The sequence below is a fragment of the Triticum urartu genome, chromosome 6 (genome assembly GCF_003073215.2).
Source record: "Triticum urartu cultivar G1812 chromosome 6, Tu2.1, whole genome shotgun sequence".
NCBI classification, from domain to species: Eukaryota; Viridiplantae; Streptophyta; class Magnoliopsida; order Poales; family Poaceae; genus Triticum; species Triticum urartu.
In genome coordinates, this window is record NC_053027.1 from 416,294,101 (window position 1) to 416,301,618 (window position 7,518).

At 41.6% G+C, this 7,518-nt stretch overlaps 1 long non-coding RNA gene across 11 annotated transcripts; it reads right to left on the reverse strand.

The window, feature by feature from the left end:
- Positions 1 to 1,084: 1,084 nt before the first annotated feature.
- Positions 1,085 to 7,170, reverse strand: LOC125513883. 11 transcript variants are annotated; one of them, XR_007286207.1, is made up of 7 exons: positions 6,894 to 7,170; positions 6,656 to 6,748; positions 6,511 to 6,569; positions 6,263 to 6,303; positions 4,849 to 5,874; positions 2,339 to 2,441; positions 1,085 to 1,443 (listed from the first exon to the last, which is right to left on the reverse strand). It is a non-coding gene; the product is annotated as an uncharacterized LOC125513883 (long non-coding RNA). The 11 variants fall into 11 exon arrangements; XR_007286206.1 differs by lacking the exons at positions 1,085 to 1,443; positions 2,339 to 2,441 and adding an exon at positions 2,448 to 2,632 and having other exon boundaries at positions 3,321 to 5,627; positions 5,836 to 5,874; XR_007286205.1 differs by lacking the exons at positions 1,085 to 1,443; positions 2,339 to 2,441 and adding an exon at positions 2,448 to 2,632 and having other exon boundaries at positions 3,321 to 5,627; positions 5,819 to 5,874.
- Between the last annotated feature and the right edge of the window lie 348 nt (positions 7,171 to 7,518).

Below are 7,518 nucleotides of genomic sequence, written 5' to 3' on the forward strand. Positions count from 1 at the left end.
ACATATATTTTATTTGTGAAAATCATGGTCAATTATGACCCAGAATAAAAGGGAGACTAGTTAATGTGGGGTCGCTTTCTTAATTGAAAGGTAAATTGATTTTAATTTTGATCCAGTAACAGCACGCCGGCCCTCTCGTCCAATCCTAAATCACTGTCGCACGCTCCTCTCCCTCTTCTCCATTGCAAAACCACCTCCTCTCCTCTCCATCATCTCCATTCCAAAACCACCGTCTCGCTTCTCCCTCTTATACAGTATAAAATCACCTCCTCTCTCCTCGGACGAGGATCCCCTGACGTAGCCCATCCTGCCATTGAGACACTGACACATGGGCCCCACCAAGCGCGGGGCCCACCTATCAGTGACCAAAAGGCAGGGGAACCTCTCCTCTCCATCATCTCCATTCCAAAACTACCGTCTCGCCTCTCCCTCTTCTCTATTGCAAGACCGTCGTCTCTCCTCCCATCTTCCAAAGCTAGCACCGGACCACTCAGAAGGACATCTATGGAGGGATGCATTAGTGAATCTGGCAGATCGCCGGCGGCGACCAGGCAAAGTTAGCCAGGTTGAAGGAGATCCTTACTTGGTTTGACAATGAGTGGGAGATTTCAAGGATGGTGAGGGCCATGTGGCAATGTATGTGAAAGAGCGAGACGACAGCGATGAGGGCGGCGATGTACTCCTCGGCGGTAGTCACGCCGCAGTCCTTCGAGTTCATCGAGTATCTCCTCTGGGCGATGGAGCAGACAGATTCGCCTGAGGCGAAAGTCAGGCGGAGGTGGTGGGCGCAGAGGTCGAAGGTCAAGCACCCAGAGGATAACGAATTGATCGAGTACGGTGTGTCATTTGTGAGGGTGCAGAGCCAGCCGGAGCCACATGAGTATTTGTTCTCCCACCGCAAGAGGAGGCCGGATGGCGTGGCGTCGCTTCCCCGCCGTTCTCCACGGTTCCCTCGGCACTCGCCTCATTTCAATGGCGTGGGTAGGGTTTAAGGTAAGCTTCGCACTAACCTAATCTTCCATCTGCTCATGCTTACAATCAGTGTGATAACTAATAAAAATCATGCTTACAATCAGTCTCTGAGTACTACGCCAATCACCCTAAAATAGCTCTGGACCTTTGGGTCAAAGTTGTGGCACTGTGTACAAATAAAGAAAAATAGTTTTGTGCTTCATTCAGAAAAGAGTACACCCCTAGAAAACTGCCAATATAAGCTACTAGTATTTTTTTTAGTCTAAGCTACTAGTATTTGGTTAGAGGATTTGCTGCCGAGAAAGATCCGTTCACAGTGAACGCCACACATCCCACTGATGGTGGTGGATGCCAATGCTTAGATGGAGCAAGGTTGGTGTCGGTAATTTTTACTTGGCACCTCGCACTCTGCGGATATGCCGGTTCTATCCGTACATTTGTGCAGTTCCACCAAAATGCAGCTGAATAACTCTGTTTGCATAGATAATGAAAAGGCGTGATTAGATTATAGTGGCACTAGTTGAAGAAACATACACTAATAAACAGAAGAAAATATTACATCATACTGGAAATCAACCCAAGTCTCCCCGATACACCTTCTGCTAGTGATGAACATCAGTGTACAGCAGTAGTACAAGGAGGGGCCTTGAGACATTCAAATCTCTATTTTTGTGCAGATCAACTAGAATTAAGCACCCCGGTTTGCAGAAATGCTTAAACATTAACAGTGGGACTAGTTGATGAAACATACATTAACAAAGAGAAGCACTTTCTTTATCTACATTAGAAATGAAATGATAGAGAGGACACTCGCTCTATGTTAACTATATTATTACTTCATTTTATTAGTGACACTAGGGTCGAGTAGGTGGCAAATGAGGTGTACCGTGCGTCGCAAGGATGAAGGCCGGGGGTGCTTAGACTGGGATGCTAAAGCTGGCTCTTTCAGTCCCTATCTTCCCCCTGATATTTCTGTGGTAGCATTTTGGTTGTAATCCAAACTTGGTCGAGCTGGTGCTGCGTCCCCCTACCTGCCTAGCTTATGTGGCGAACTTGTCTCCTGCTAGTACTCAGTCCGTTCTAGTAGTAGTTGCATAACTGCCCGTTTACACTGAGATGTTGTCGGATAATGGTTCTCTATGGTTGGGTTTCTTTAATGAAATCGGAGGGAACCCCCTCTTTCGATATATAAAAAAAACAATCGCACTAGCGGTGCCAAAACATTGCCTCAAATTAATAGTGCCACTAGATTAAGGTGCAAAATAATAACATTACTGCTTTATCATGGCAGTGCCAAAATAGTAGCACAAGAGCAGGATCAACATGCAGGATCTTTGGCAAATGGTCAGACCAAAAAGGAACATACCTCGTGATGGGAACCATATCTGCAGTCAACGCCATCGTAGAAGGGATGACACCAGTCACCAACATGGATGATTCAATTCATGGGACCTTTTGGTGTAGTTCACCTAAAATGAAGCAATGTCCCATGAGCTAGTAGCTTCTTCTTCTTCTTTTAAGAAAAGGGCTCCAGCCCCGGTTCCATTTCCATCAGAAAACGAAACCCACAGAGCTTCTTCATTAGTTGCAATAAAATTGGGCAACATAAAGGTTGGTCGTGAAGCTCCTGGAGAGTAGGCGGACCAGGACAGTTGCATCTCTAACGAAAAGAAGCAACTTATCTTAATGGGAAATTTAGCAGGACATGAAAAAAAGTGCCATTGATTCATATTACTGGAGGAATTACGTTGAAAACAACATTGGTTTAACGTGTCCTTACTTTTAACAGTGCGACTGCTACATTTTACTAGTGGCATTACATAAGAGCGGCTCGGGGCAACAAACATCAGAAGAGGATATCTGGGTTGGTCCCATTTTTGTTCGGTATATAGCCACCTTATACTGTGTGAGGCTAGCAAATCTAGTATTGGACTTACTCTGTTGACTTGTCCCCTAATCCCCACTTTCTTTCCTTTTTCAACCAATAGATCGGGTTTATATTGAGTTTGTACTACGTTCCCTTTATTTCCCTATTAGACCTAGAGACCAGTTGGATAGCCAGTCTCTGCTACTTTTCGCCCACATCATTTCCTCTTTTGACCAAGTCCTAGATTCAGGTAACAAATCTTCCCCCACCCCTACCCCCTTTCTTCCTTGTTTGAACCAAGTACTACTAGATTCGAGTGCATGAACTAGTTTTACCTCTTGACAGTAAAAAATTAGGTGGTTTTCGAATAGCCGATCGATCCTATCTACACGAGGGGGCCTAAGGAATAGTAAAAGATACAAATGCAGTGACGTCAGGAGCTCGGGAAGTAGAGCAAGGCCGGTTTCGAAGGAAGTTATACCTGAGGGTCGCCGGGATGTCGCTAGGTGGGCGGTGGGAGGCCGGATCTGCCCACACTACGGCAGCAAGGAAGAAGGGGTGGGAGGCCCTCCCTCGCCAGCGATGCTTGGGAGAGAACGGCAAGGCACGCTGATCGGGACACGCCGGCAGTGGGTAAGATCCATCGCGGAGGACGACCACGTGAACTTTGCACCTTCTCAACTTCCCCGGCGGAGAGGATCTGGCTGGATCTGTGACCAGTGATGAGTAGAGAGAGTGTGTGGCCACCGCTGTCGTGTTTAGATCTGGAGAGGACGAGACAGTGTGAAGAGAGCAACACTAGCAAGCAAGCGCGGAGGCTCCTGCCTATATAATGGAGTACTAGTTTTCTATTGTCTACCGGCCGGAGCCAGCTTGACCTCGGCAATGACTGTCGAGAAGTCTTCATGCACGTGCCCCGAAGGCGCAGTTGACGTCATTTTGATCTGAAGCACCGGATTATAACATACTAGTCGTCAACCCGTGCATTCGCGCGGACTAGTTTAGTAGTGACCTTTATAATAAAATATGGGATAAAGTTTTGAGACTATATTTTACTTATTGGAAGGAAATGGAAAAGTTCCAAATTTCTATGGGAACAGTTACATCTTGTCCTATGACCATATAGGCTTAATATTCAGGTCTTTTCAGAGTTACAATGTAATACTTCAAATAATAGAATATTAAATGTAGCATATACTCAAATATTCTCTATATAGATAAAAAAATCAAATTATTTGACCTCTTCTAAACATGGCATATAATGCCTTCAACACATAAAAAATATAATTTGCTGATTGTTCGTTCACCTACATGTCCCTGGAGTAATTAAGAAGTTCAGTTTACATGTAAGATTAAGTAGCCTCACAAAATCTACAGAAGAACAGTTTGAATTTTTAAAAGAGAAGAGGAATAAATGCACACATTAGAGACCATTTTTTATTTCTTCTTTTTTGTCCATAATTTTCTCATAAAAAGGGAAAAGCCTAGTCTCCAACTGATATACTGAAAACGTTAAAATCATGCATAAAGAAAATAGTCACGTGGTTGAGCTGCTGTACATATTTCAATGGTTGCATTTTTGCGCATCTCCTTTGCTTCCATCACATCATAATGTGTTGATCTAAGCTTGTCTACTTTGATTATATTAGTCTTTTCTTAAAAGCAAAATGCTAATATATTGACGTATATACAAAATTTTACTAAATGCTTACTGAAATAATTTGGTATAATGAATCGAAAACAAATTTGGAATTGTATTAATCGTAATACTGAGACGTTATTTGTCTAAAATATTATTTATCAAACCGAACAAAACCGAATGCTTTGGTTCCTACAAATTAGCATGCATATTATTCTGAAAAACTTTGAAACTTCTTTTAAGACTCCGGCTCAGCATGGCATTAACAAAAGAAGACTTAATCATGTTCACGTTTCAAAGAACAAACAGGCTGAGAACACTAAAAAAGAAGTAAATATATATCTTGATGTTCATTATCTTCATTTCTTACATGTTCAAAGTTGTTGCTTCTATGTAGGAATGGCCTTTATAGCTTGGTACACTGGAATATGGTTGCGTCTAGTTGCGGTACCCGAGGTGTATTGGGTTTGACTGCCATGGAGTTCTTTTTGTATGTTTACATAGGCTCGGGTTACTGGGCAAGTAATCTGATTATGCTGCAAAATCTCGAACAAAACACGTTTAACATATCACTCTGCTCTCTAAACCAAACATGCTTCCATCATTATTTTAATCTAGACCAACTTACCAAAGTTGCAGTGCATCAACTGATGTGAAGACCAATCCTTGCTTATTAGTAATGCAAATTCAGTACCCTAACAATCAGAAAAACAACTCGACAGAAGATGGGCAACTCTAACCTGAACCTCCGATGCATTAAGCATTGTAAAGCTTGCCAAGACAGTGACCTGATGATATATGATTCATGGGCTTATTTTGCAGGTCCGGGTTGCCATAGGTCTGCTCCAGTTTAGTGTCAGACATTCAGAAAATGTCTATGAGAATCGCTCCAATTTTGTGATCTGGTGACTTGCATGGATAAGGTCAAAATTTCTACATACATGCAAAGTCTATTCCCTGGAACATGAGAATTTGTTGTCTTGCAGACAATAACCTGTGCCCAACAATGATGCTATCCTGGGAAACAATTGACTGGTCGTCCTTCAAAGAAATTACACGAAACATAGAGAACATACCTGATTAAAATTAGAAGGGAAGCTGTGATTGTACTACTATACAGCTACACCTTCTATCTGTCCATTATAATCCCTGGAGAAAACAAAATGAACGACATATCCATGCTTGGAACGTAAAAAAACAAAGAAACAGCTGGAATTCTTAAAAAACCAATCAAATCAAGCTTAGCATAGAACGTGAAAAAACTGCACATATAAGATAGAACTTCAGAAACAAAGTCCAAGTATAGGATGTCACAAAAGCGAACTGGACTGAAACATAACCTTTTTTGTACTCGTACCATGTGCATTAGTTGTTCCTCGATCGACAACTTCATGCCCTGATTGAATAATTGTAGATTTAGAGATGTGTACGATGAAGGGAGATGATGTCTTATCAATATAATTGGGTGTTTTACGCTACATGGCAGAGATGAGGAACATGGAAGAGAGCATCATTGGGGATTTGTCGTAGAAGAAAAAAGTGTGACAATAAGGTATAAAATATGAAAAACCGAGAAATAAAAGAGATCTAAAGTCGGAGATAAAAAATGAAACTTGTTTCCCTAAGCAAATCTACATGCTCCCAACAATAATAAATAGGGTATGTTGATTAATTTCAGATGCTATAATTAATATATGTGGCCATCACGGACTAACACCTATGAGTTATTTGTCCTGCCTAGTTAATTAGTTAATGTACACACTATCTTCCTTTGTGGAACGTACCTGTAGGCAAATAGCGTACAGAGGTGCATGCCAAACAGAAACTGTAATTAAATGAGAAAACTATTAACAGGCTGTTCTCCGATAACAGTACTATAAATTTGGTCAAGAAAGAGCATAACAGATTGCTAGTTTGCTACGTTCTGCCGAAACCCGAAAGTAGTGTTTATCTCTACCACATAACTTAACATATTAACAGTATTGAAGCTAAAACAGAACTATTTGACAGCCTTCATGGAAGGAGTATTTACCTCAAACTGAGAGAGCGCCCGATCAAATCTTTTCGTGTGCTTGCCAATGAGAACGATTCCTGCATATGGGAGGCAGACATTACAGGCTTAGAATTTGCCAGAAAAGCAATAAGGATCATGTCGGGAAACAAATTTGAGGCAATACACCGGTTGACCATGCCAGATCCATGCCCTAACTTGTTTCAATCAGTTTGAGAGAGACCATGGAATTCCTTTCCGTTGGGTAAATCAAGATCTCCTAGAAATTGTACGTGAGAAAACAATGTGAGAAACGAACCTGATCTAGATGATGCAAATAAATTTGAGGCAGTAAACCCCTTGATCATGCCAGGTCCATGCCCTATCAAGAAATTGTACGTGAGAAAACAATATGAGAAACGAACCTGATCTGAAGATGAAAATAAATTTGAGGCAGTAATCCCCTTGACCACGCTAGATCCATGCCCTAACTTGTTTGCATCAGTTTGAGAGAGACGGTTGCATTGTTATCCTTGGTGGGAACCGAGAGAGAATGGAGATATGAAGGCTCGGTGGAATAGTTTCCATGCGAGGAGAGAGAAAAATGAGTCCATGGGAGAAAGAAGATGGGACGGTGGAATATTTCCATCATGAGGAGAGAGAAGGAATAGGGAGGAGGGATCGGTTGGATATCTAGATGGAATGAGATGGCAGATAAGATTCTATTTTCCACAAATTTGAGAAAGATATGTGAGCCTTCAAAGGGAAAAAAATCTGCGAGGGTTGTATGGGTTGCGGTCACCGTGAAAACATGGCCCCACCAGATAAATGGCTTGTGTTTTTTAATTAAATATAGATATTGTACAGGCAGATCTAAACCGTAATAACTTTGTTTTTTAATTAAATATAGATATTATACAGGCAGATCTAAACCGTAATAACTTGGCCCGACAAGATTAACGGTCTTTAATTACTGATTAACATGGGAATTTTTAGGGAGTCTGTAATTAGTATAGGTATATAGATATAGATAGATAGATATATAGATAG